Source organism: Anolis sagrei, chromosome 2, assembly GCF_037176765.1.
Source record: "Anolis sagrei isolate rAnoSag1 chromosome 2, rAnoSag1.mat, whole genome shotgun sequence".
Lineage (NCBI taxonomy): Eukaryota > Metazoa > Chordata > Lepidosauria > Squamata > Dactyloidae > Anolis > Anolis sagrei.
This window is the reverse complement of record NC_090022.1, coordinates 70,933,726-70,946,206: the sequence shown is the minus strand read 5'-3', so window position 1 is coordinate 70,946,206 and position 12,481 is coordinate 70,933,726. Positions and strand designations below refer to the sequence as shown.

Genomic DNA, 12,481 nt, shown 5'->3' with positions numbered 1-12,481 from the left:
AAAAACCTTTAATATTGTATAGAAAAGAGAACTTGGACAACTTTAGCTCTTCAAGCTGTTCTCATGCCTGTATTATGGAAAAGCTTGAAAATTTCATCCTGAATAAGTGTGTTAGTTATGTTGAACTGTAGGACTTTCATTGTTAGCTAGGAGCTCCCAGTGGTGCAATGGGTTAAACCCTTGTGCTGGCAGGACTGCTGACAATTCAAATCCAGGGAGTGGGGTGAGCTCCTCTTGTGTCAGCTCCACATGCAGGGATATGAGAGAAACCTCCCACAGGATGGTAAAACATATAGGTGTCCCCTGGGCAACATCCTTGCAGACGGCCAATTCTCTCATACCAGAAGCGACCTGCAGTTTCTCAAGTCACTCCTGACATGGAAAAAAATGTTAACTGCTGCCAAGTGGACTTCAGGTTCATTGACACTTCAGAATTAATGTAGTTTGACAAAACTTCAACTACCATGTCTGAATGCTATGGAATTTTCTGCCAAAGAATTCTCACCAAACTACAAATCTCAGGATTTCAAAGTACATATTGAGCTATAGTGGTTAAAGTAGTGTCAGTTATATTAATTCTATAGTGTAGATGCACCCTTCAGGTTATTGTAATCCTATGAATAAGAGAACTGCAAGACAACCCGACCATCAACAGCCATGTTCCGATCTTGCTAATTCACGACTGTGGCTTCCCTGATTGAGTCAATCCATCTGTAATATTTATCTTCCTGTTTTCCTATTGCATTGTGTCTTGCCACACACTGTTGTCTTTTCTAGTGAGATGTGTTCTCATGATATGGCCAAAGTATGACAGTTTAGTCATCTCGGCTTCTAGGAAGAGTTCAGACTTGATTTGCTCTAGGACTCATTTAATTGTTTTTTAAGCACTTCAGAATATCCACAGAAAACTTAAGCAGCACATTACAAATAAGTTAATTCTCTTCCTATCAGCTCTTTACTGTTCGGCTTTCACAGCTATACATAGAAAATGGAAATGGTATGCTTAGCACATGAGTTAAACAGATAGGGTGATAACATGTAGCCTTGTCTGATCCCTTCCCAAATCGAAAGGACTGTTTCTCCATATTCTGTCATAATAGTGACCTCTTGTCTTGAGTACAAGTTACACATTAAGATAATAAAATATTATGATATACCAATTTATTTAGGAGTGATCCATAGTTTTGCACAACCAAAGGCCTTGTTATAATCGGTAAAGTATAGACTGAGTTTCCCTTGAAATTCTTTGGGCAGTTCATTATCCAACATATTTTTCAGTATGATCCCTTGCGTCTCTTCCTCTTCTGAACCCAGCATGGACAGCTGTTGTTTCTTGTTCCATATATGGTAAAAGTCTTTGTTGTAAAATTTGCTTAGAACTTCATTTTGAGTAAAGCTGCTTTGAGTTATTCTGAAAGTATTTTTTGTAAAGCCACATATGGTTGGCTAGATTTTCCAGAATGAAATGTGTCTTTAAATTAACGTTCTCATTGATAAAAAGTGCTTCCTATTAGTTGCTGGTTTTAGTTATATTTTCTTGTTTGAAATGAAAGAGTACGGTAGTTGTTTTTGTTAGATTTTGCTTTTCTTCTATGCTCTCCATTGCCTTCCAAAAATGTTCCTTGAAGGTTTGAGCAGAATCTCTGTTAGTGGAGCAGCAGAGAAGGAGAGAATAAACAGTCGCTTCCCACTGACCCAGAATGGCAGGAAACATCTTAGTGGGATGGATTGCTGGATTGTATCCACAAATCTGCTGGTACTGGTGTTTTATATTGATTTTAAAAATAACATTGTATGTAGTATGTACCAGTGTTTTTTATGGATTCAAAGTCCACTTGCTATATTTCAGTTTTTGAGTTGTGTCTTCCACCCTCAGTAAATAAGTGTTGTCTTAATGGTATGTAACACAGAGACACCAGGAATTAAAAACAAAGAAATAGGGTAGATAACCCAGTAGAAAGTTAGGCAATCAAGGGCAAAGAGTTGATGCAAGAAAGAGGTGGAAATGAACTGGTGAATGTTTGGGCAGTAAAGTACATACTTGGTTGTTGTAAGATATTTACACCTGCTTGTCTTTCACCATTTATAACGCAGAAATATGAAGTGATCTTTATAAAAAATATAGGGCTAACCCCATTTGTTAGTTCTAAGTAGAGCAGACCCATTATCTGCTCTGTGTTAGTATTAACTTAAGCGGTCCCACAGATTTCAGTGGGTCTACTCAAAAGTAACAATCATCTTTAACCCTTCAACTCTTGCTTTTCTTGTTCTTTCAAAATAATAGGATTGCTTCTAAAGAAAAGGGAGCATATCAGGTACATATCTTGAAGGTTTATGAAACCAGTTAGATTATATGTTATGAATATTAAATTAAAAATTCTGTTGTATGTGTCCATTTAAAATGTGCTGTCCTTCATGGATTACTATAAAAGATTGTTGTTGGATATATTGACAGGAAGACAGTAACTGGTAGAAAAGGAATAGAGCAAAGGCTAAGTATTTGTGCTGTACTATGTCTTTTCAAGAGAACACAAAATAAGACAGATAGGTATCTGTTAGAGTTATTTGGCAATCTGCAAAATATTTTCTCTTGAACTGCAGCATAACTAATGGTGAGGATGGCTGGAAGCTGCATACCATGGAGGGCATGCAGTTACCATATTTGTTTTAAAGAGACAAAAATATACTTCTGTCATTAAATTATGTAAAATTTACATGGAACAAGCCTACTGTTTTAAACATCAACAACTTTCTATCCAGCTAGAATTATTAGTGGTGTTCACGTGTTACATTTTGCATATGTAAACTATACCCTTATTGCTGATCTCTACCTTGGTACTCTTGTTCACATGTAATTATTTTTGGGGTGTGTGTGTGTCAGGAGCAACTTGAGAAACTGCAAGTCCCTTCTGGAGTTGACAGAGGGAGCTTATTTGTGCTCTCCTCAGATTCGAACCTGCGACCTGTCAGTCTTCAGTCCTGCTGGCACAAGGGTTTAACCCATTGTGCCACTGAGGGCTTGTTCACATGTAATGAAGTGTGCGTGTGTTCATACGGGGCCATCTGTGTCTACATTGTTTAAGTATTCAAGCTCCTTTTTTAAAACAAAAAGTACAACAAATGCATTTGGGAGTCTTGTGCTATTTTATTTTAAATTGAGCATCTTTCCATAAATTACCAGTGCTCTTAGCTCTATTTAGTAATCACTGGACACATTCCAGTTTCCTGATATCCTTCTTAAAGTGAGATGCCCAGAACCTCACTTTTGGTACAGATGACACTCTTATTTCCCTTGGTCTGTTTATTATAGTTCTGTAATTGCTTCAGCCTTTTTTGATTGTCTGAACACGATATTCAGTCATGTTTAGCTTATGATCTTACAAGATCAGTAGATCCATTTTACAAATATCAGGTGCCAAGTGTCATTTGTATATTTGTGCACCTGATATTTCCTATCTTAAGTGTGGAACTTTACATTTATGCCTATTGGCATTCATTTTTGTTTAATCCATTTTTTATCCCAGATCTCCTGTCTATTAAATATGTCTTGAATTTTGATTTTGTATTTGAGGTATTAGAAACTTCTCCAAGTTTAGTGTCATCTTCATATTTGATTAACAGTAAGTATAGTTTAGTGACTTGAGCATTGGATTATGATCCTGGAGAAAAGGGTTTGAATCCCCGCTCAGCCATGAAAACCCACTGGGTGAATTTGGGCAAGTCTCACATTTAGTCTTCGAAAACCCTATGGTAGGGTTGCTCTAGGATCACCATAGACCAGGGATGAAAGCACTAACAAAATCTACAGCCCTCAACGTTTTTAAAAAAGAGGATGAGTAATAGCAGGCTCTTCAGCACTTGTCATTTTCCTCTAAGATTATGGGAAATCATTAGTATGGTCAATGAGTCATTTATAAATACACCTAATAGTAGCATGGTTTATTCCACATTTTACCAGCATGTCTGCAAGAATATAGTGAGAGACCCAGTAGACAGCGTTGCTGAAATCAATATATTTTAGATCCACAGCATTTTTTGCTCCATCAAGTTTGCAGCTCTATGGGGTGTGGAGGAGAAGAAAGAGAAAGAGCAGTCTGGCATAACTTGTTTGAGAACTCTATGTTGGCTCTTAATAATCACCATATTATTTTGTTAATGCTGTTTAGAATTGTTCCTGGTACGGCTGTGAAGCTAAATCATTAGTACTTGCCCAGATTCTCATTTTCTTTTCCTTTGGAGATATAATAACACTCCATTGTGTTGTGAGGTCTTGTGTTGGTTGTTTACGAAATACAGAGGTACAAAGGTTCTCCTGGATGCATTACACTGCAACTATCATTACAAACTATTATGATCATTGCCCCTTTTTGCTAGGGGCACTAGTTGTATTCTGACACATCTAGATGGCATTGGTTGGGCAAGCCTATTCACTAAGCTGTTTTACCATCTTCTCTCTGTGTTATCCTTAACATAGGCCTGAATTTCACTTGATACCTGAACTTAATTGGTGCCTTGGGGAACAGCACAATTACCACCAGCCACTGGTTCAATGTGATGGTTACATAAATGCAAAGCTAAATGTGTGTGATATGTAAATCCTTCACATAGTTACCAGAATAGAACCAGTGTGCTCACTTTTTATGTCAGTATAGGGTTGTTGTTTTTTTTTTTGGGGGGGGGGGGTTCTTCATGAGACATTTCTCAAAAGTAAAGTGATTTTGTATTCTATTTTTTGTTGTATTTGTAATTATTTCCAAGATGTAACAAATATATTTTCAATTACTAAGCAATTAAGAAAAAACATGATTGTTCCTGTAGTAATGGAAGGCCATTCACAAAATATTCATTTAGTATTCTTTGTATACTTCATACTGATGCTCTTCTGTTAATTGTTCCAAAGAAAGTACTGAGAATGAGATATGTACTTGTCGCAAACCTATTTATTTATTTGGAGTGCTTCTACCCCGCCCTTCTCAACCCCCTAGGGGGGGACTCAGGGCGGCTTACAAAAGGCACAATTCGATGCCCAACAGTTCACTTAATACAATATACAAAATACAATATAATGACAACAGTTATAACTAGTTAAAACAATCAAATTAATACAATAGCAGCAATAAAATCATCTTGTGGTCAACATTCGCCAATTCATAAATCCATAATCCATCCAGCATTGTCATTGTCCTTTCCTACTCTGGTCATCATTGTCTTTTACTAACTAGACCAGTGGTATAAAGTGATGTGCAACTTGTTTCTATGCAGAATTGTCCATGGCTGAAATCTTTGAGTTTCAATGTCCATCACTTACCTTGGGTTACAGTAGAACAAAAGTTAAAATATGCTTTAAGTACTCATTTCTCTCTTAAAGATATGAATGCCCCGAGGGGATAGCTTGACAAGGTCTTATTTTTCAAGAAAAAATTGAATTGTGAAGTATTTTCTTTTTGAATGAGAAACAAAATGTTTAAAACAAGCTGTTCATCCACGCATGCAGCCTTCAATTTTCCTAAAACTATGTTGCAGGTGTAGCTTTATATAAGACTCTGTACAGCAGTGTGCTGCTCAGTATAGTGGTCTCTGAGGAGTGGTGCTTCAGTGAGGGCCATTGACTGCCTCACTGGTTAGTTTTCATTAAAAAAGAAAATGTTTTAATCAATGGTCATGGATATGGCAATACTCCCTGGCATATTTGAGAGAAAATCCCAGTTGGCCCATATTAGATAGCCTGAGAAGTGCCAGTGTTCACTATCAGATGACTGTAATTCCTTGTCTTAATTTCCTTTTCTCCAGTTTTTTTTAAAAGAAGGAAAGAGTCCTTTATGTTTGCGTGACACCAAAAAAAAGTAACTCATCCATGGCACACTGGTGAGGGAAAATCACCAGTTCTCCATATTAGATAGCTCAGTGGTTTTTTTCCCCGCCAGTGGGTCTTAAGCTATGGACAGATTCATAATCTTAGCTCAATAGAAATAACTTACGTTCCTCTGGATGATAGATTTTAGAAATTAGATGAATGTGATGAATACAGCTACATCCATTTCTGTCGTTAGACTCACCAGGGAAAACTGCACATCTGCCCACATATGCTGGAGGGAGAAAACAAGGACTCATCCCTCCACCTCCAGAATTATTCCATTTCTGATAATAATTGGAAAAGAGAGGAAGTCAGCAAAACCTTTCTAATCTCCTTGGGGGAGAGACATAAGATGGGAATTCCCCCCTTCCAATTTTGTTCCAGGGTTTCATATCCCCATGCTGGTGTTAAAATCGTTACAAAGAGGAATATTAGGAAAGTCTTACTGAGTAAAACTGAGTAAGTAAAAACATAGAAGGCCTATTTTGTATGAATCGGTGTTTCACAGTGTTTTCTCACATTTTGTTAGTGGTCTTTTTTGAGCTCTGTTGTTTTAGGGAAAGTGTAACATGGGCTTAGTTCCCTACAGTGAGAATGGCTTCCTGATAAAAGATAAGATCTTCCCTCTGCATGAGCAGTAGCAACAACCTATTTCGATAAACTAACCCAGTATTCACAGTTGCCTACACATGTAGCTTCTAGCGTTCTGCCATACCAGTACTTGTCTTTATGGTTGAACCTACTCACTTACAAAAGTTCAGTTATTTGGCTAGGCGTTTGATATGATACACAAACTAGAATTTCCAACATTTGGGTGTAATTATTGTTACTCCAAAGATGAATCACTACCTCAAGCACTGTGATGATTGCCCAGAAAAACTTTAGTTGAGAACCCACAGTTGATATATAAAATTGTTCCATGGCTTCTACCTTATTTTGCCCACTACAAAGCATATCCAGCCAATTTTACTAGGAGCTCAGATTATTTGTAACCTTCTGAGTCCCAGTCTAAGTGCTACTTATTACCTTTGAATTATTACATTTTTGTGGAACCTGTATTAATTGGACTCTGCACCTCTTGGCACAAGCCCTCCCTAAGTTTCTGATGTACTAAAAGGCTCTGTGTCATTTCTCTGTTTTATAATCTTCATTGAATATTGTCATAAAATGGCATGGGAATGGGAAAACTTACTTGCTTGACAATATAAAAACTCATTGGATTAGGCTTTTCTCTTAAACTGATCTCTTTCTGTATGTAAGGAGTCATGCCTTGTGTTATTGTCAAAAAAGTTTCCAGGGAAGAAGGAGTAGTAATTACAACCTTTGCTTGGCCATCAAGCACAACCAAAATAGGAAAACATTGCTTACCTATTTTCCAAAGCACACTAAAATTGTTTCTGAATGATACAATATCGAATTGTCAGAGATCATGCACATGAAGCTGATGTTTATAAATAGCTTGCTTTATTTTGCAATGAATACAAAGAGATCTCTTCACACCAATGGTGAAAAATTATTTTCCTTCTTTTTCATATGCAGGCAAATGATTAGCCTTTTCTCTGTATTTTACTCTGTTTCTTTCCTGTGTAGATTCTGTCAGGGTATTCCAGTTATTTTTGAGTATTCCAGATTTTTTTTTTAAAAAACCCATGGAATTCTAATATTTCAGCAATGTTCCCTTCTTTGTGATATTGAAGGACTTTCAAGACATGTAAAATGCAATCTCTGTGTGTGTTTTCCTGGAATGCTAGGGATAACAATATGTCTTTTTTATATAAAAGAACAGAGCATGGCAGTCTAGACATAATTAAAGGAGGTAATCCGTTCATTTGAAGCAAGTCCTACCTCTACTGATTAAGTAGTAAGCATGCTTTTAGTGTTGAATAGGGGTAGGTTGTGCTAACCTAGTCATAAAGCCAGAGAGATGGGTGTTAGCTTTGTATATTATGTAACTCTCCTTGATGGATGTTTCTGAACTGGGTCAGACTTGTGTGAGAAATGAGGACAGGCTAATGTCTGTAATTCTTACCTGCCTGTGGTGCAGTATTAATGTTGTATATCTAAAGTTTGCCAAGCTGGCTGGAAGCCCTCTAGAGAAGCGCTACTTATGTAACTGAAAAGAGGACAGCTACTAGGACTGGGATGGGCATGCAGAGCTAGTTGATGGAGTTAACCCTCTTTATTGTTTTCACCCAGCCTCTTGAAAGGGTCACTTAATCTTTTCAGGAAGAGAGTTTTATTTAACCCTTCAGCTACTGAATTGTGAGAGGAGTTTATTAAGTTAGCTGGAGAGTGGCACAGTACACAATACTTTAGTATAAGCTGATAGAAGTTGAGTATGAATTCCATTATAATCTGTAAAATCTATTCGTAGAATGTATTTTTATTGACATTCTCCAATGTGTAGTTGGTATCCCTCATATTTCATTAATTTAATACTCGTATTTCATTAATTTAAAAGCTTGGCTTGAAACGTTAGCTTGAAGATCCTGTCTTATGTTAGAGTTTTGAAATAATTTGTTGACTTTAAAAAAATTTGAGCAACTATGCTTTTGTTAAATGGGCTGAAACCATTGTGACATGTATTACAACTTTATTTCTAGGCTTGTCAAGTAAGTTATGGTGTCACTTCACTGGGAAGCATAATGTATTTTGTTATAGATACTGTGTTTCATATAAGATATCTGGTACTCTGTGTGTAAATGTGTGTTTTTGATCCCTTTGGAATGAATGTCTGTGTGTGCCTGCATTTTCTAAAAATCTCATTAACGTCTGGGTGAGGTGGTTAACTCAGCAGTTCTCATCTGTAAGTAGACTTTGTAGGAGATGTCATTTCCATAAATGAAGGTCTAAATTCAACCTGCTTATTTAAGTATTAAAAATAAACACACATTATTCTCATGTTGTGTTCACTTTAAAGGCATGTAGTTATTTTTACTCGTTTTAAAAAAGTTGAGAAAAATACACATCAAAATTTAGCACTGCTATTATTTTAAGAGTTTTGTTTTGTGACAGGCTTCCTTGATTCTTCCTTGGTCTCCCTTTTCCCCCCTCTGTATTTCTTGTTTCTTCTTTTCTATTCTTTCTGTACCTACTCTGATTTGAATGGGAAATCTTATAGGCAGGATAAAATACAAGGAATCAGTATATGTGTGTAGACTTGCACACATATACTGCCATTGTTAGCACTTGCTTTTTGGAAAATCCTTGTAGATTTATTGATTGAACTGTTGTTAAGAAAAAAAGAAATAATAGTGAAAGACTATTGATTTTTAAAATAAAACTATTAGTTCACTGTTGTTTGCAGGATCAAAATCTTCAAGCTGACAACAGAAATGTTGACTCCATGCCATTGGATAGAATGCAGGCTCCGTAGACTAGGATGAAAAGTAGTGGTGAGAGATGATGGGTACTGCAATCCAATAATGTCAGTGAGTCTACATTATTCTCACCTCTGACTTACACAAAAGGGACCAAGAACTATAGGCATCTTTACTCCTGCTGACATAATTATAAAATAATAAACTTTATTTATACCCCACCACCATCTCCCAGGTTTTCAGATTTTTCTTGAAGTCTGCTAAGGAGGGGGCTTGCCTAATCTCACCAGGTAGTGAGTTCCAAAGATGGGGAGCCACAGCGGAGAAGGCTCTCTCCCTCATTCCCACTAGTCTTGCCTGTGACAGAGATAGAGGCGAGAGGAGAGCCTCCCTGGAGGATCGGAGAGATCATGCAGGTTGGTAGAAGGAGATGCAGTCACGGAGGTAGGCAGGTCCCAAACCATTTAGGGCTTTATAGGTAATGACCTGAACCTTGAATTGGGACCGGAAGATGCACGGCAGCCAATGGACATCACTTTTGATTTGTACTTAGAAGTTCTTGTGCTTGTACACAATCTGGAGAAACAAATCATGAACTAGAAAGATAATATCTTGTTCCCTGCAAATTTGGATGAGTGACGAAACATGTGTAGAACTCAGTATAGGTATTGACGTTGTAGATAGCGTACTGCATTGGGGTCTATATTCCTGGTTTACAGCAAATTAGTTGCCCTTCAGTTGCGGTTGATGATGTATTAACCCATGATTTAAATAACAAAAAGTTTATAAAGAAAGAACAGCTCATAGTGGACACAGTCCATGAAATACTGCTCTCTTATCAGTAATGATTCCATCCTAGACCACTGTGTACTTTTGTATTGTAGATAGGATTATCTTTTTCTGTCTTTGTAGCTAGGACAAGACTGGCATGTGCTCTTTGTGAGCTGGGATGTTGTATTAGATTGCATCCCAGATCCATTTGGCAGCTATGCAATATAAATGTTTGGAATACATCTTTGGAAACAGTGTCGCTTCTTCAACTATAGAAAGTTGAACATTTCCTAAATGAAAGCTTTGGTGGAATTTGTGGTATTTCTTAAGATACAGACATACTTCATTAACAAAGCCCCTGATCAAGAAGCTCTTTTTTGCAAAGTCTTTTTATGCTCTCCCAACCACCATGTTTCCTCCTTGTCCACAGTCTACCTGGAAGTTTATTTAGCAGTATCAGCTTTGGGAGTATGATGAAGGAGAGCTGGAGAAACAGTCTTTCAATAGCATGTCAGCATATTTCAGCACCATGTCATCAGCAAACAATATAATAAAGTTTAAGATGGGAAATAATTGTATTTCCCATCTAGTTCTTCCTACTGCATGTGAATGTGTCTCCCTACAACAGACAAGGTCAACAGCAATTGTTTCCAGAATCCCTTGCTGATCATGTGTCAACAGCAAAACAGAGGGAAAAGGGAAAAGCAGATATGCCTGCCTCACCAACCACCTCTGTGCTTTTCCTGCCTCTGGTGGTAAAGTTTTTGTTAAAGAAGCAATACTCAGGAGTGCATTTACATTGCTAACTATATAAATATAGATAGCATCCAAGTTATTCAGTACTTTGCTATAGGATTCTGTCATGGCAGGATGTGTGCTGCAGTAAATTATATCTTTATATCAGTAAAGATGCACTGTCAGGTAATGTGTGAGAGAAATATTTAAATATTGGCAAAAGAGTTTATGGGTATGCATTCACTGCATTTGTAGTGCATTCAGTTGTTGTTATATATTTTTGAGCTGAATAAAGGTGAAACTATCATGAGGTTTTCTTGGAAAAATTGGTATAGAGGGGGTTTACACTTGCATTTTTTTGAGGCTGAGAGGGAGTGACTTGCACACTAGATTTCTATGGCTTAGTGGATATTTAAACCCTGGTTTCCAGAGTTGTAGCGCTCAAACTGCTACACAATTTTGTCTATATATTATATAATATTAATCACTCTATGCTTTGTTGCTGTATGCCCTCAAGTTGTTTCCATTTTATGGCAACCCCATATTGCAGTGGTTCTCAACCTTCCTAACGTCGTGACCCCTTAATACAGTTCTTCATGTTGTGGTGACCTCCAACCATAACATTCTTTTCGTTGCTACTTCATAACTGTAGTTTTGTTACTGTTATGAATTGTAATGTAAATGTCTGATATGCAGGATGTATTTTCATTCACTGGACCAAATTCCGCCCAAACATACCCAAATCGGAATACTGGCGGGGTTGGGGGGGGGGTGTTGATTTTGTCATGTTAGTTGCAATCAACTTATACTGAACTCCACCAATGATTAAATTGAACCAAACTTGGCACACGGAACTCCCATGACGAACAGAAAATACTGTGTTTTTAGATGGTCTTTGGCAACCTCCTTGACACTATAACAACAATGGTTTCAATCACAAAAAACAATTCAAAAAACAAATAACAAATAATTCCACAATTATATTAGTATTGCTTCACAAACCAAACTGGGTTCTAATTGTGACTATACTATAACTCTAAGCAAGGTCTACATGAATGTTCAAAGGAAAATAGTTCAAAAGTCCACTAATTGTAAACACAACAACAAGAATCCCGGGTACACTATTCTTGTTTCGGGAATCCTTCTTCAGGTTGTGGGTAGTCTTTTGGCATAAATTTTCTTCATATATTCCGTGGACGCAATGTCTCAGTCCTGCTCAAGTTCTCAGTCTTAGCGTATATTGTCCTGTGGCTCAAATCAAGCTCTATTGGTTCTTTTTTCTTGCAAATACTGTGTCTTTAAGTGTCTTTAATTGCACTTGTTCAGTCCTCATACAATTCCAGGCTTCCTTGTATTTCTTGTATTCTAAACAAAACATAGGTACATAATACTAGTAATTTTACAAAATGAACCAGAATAGATAGGTACAATCCACCCCTGTATTCTCCATAACCTGTTAGAATACATATAAAAAATATATAATGTTAGATAATGGACTTACATGCTGTGGCTCATGCAGAGCTCCATGTATTTTCTCTACCTGCAATATCTGTGCATTATAGATATTTAACCTCCTTGACACCCCTGTTGTGACCCTTCCAGGGGTCCCAACCCCCAGGTTGAGAAACGTTGTCATATTGGATTATTTAATTTAAATGACAATTTTGTATCTGTCCCATGTTTGATTCCCTCATGAAGGTGCATAAATGTTTAGATTCTCTTGGATTCTGGTTTTACTGTTACATGTCAGCTTTTATTTTCAAAAGACAATTAAAGTAAAATTGAATTTCTTCTTAATTCT

The 12,481-nt window shown here is 37.0% G+C and overlaps 1 protein-coding gene across 2 annotated transcripts in view; it reads left to right on the top strand.

Annotated features, from left to right (window-relative positions):
• RAD54L2 (RAD54 like 2) overlaps positions 1-12,481 on the top strand; it is a 77,716-nt gene that overhangs the window by 8,361 nt on the left and 56,874 nt on the right. The window lies entirely within an intron of this gene.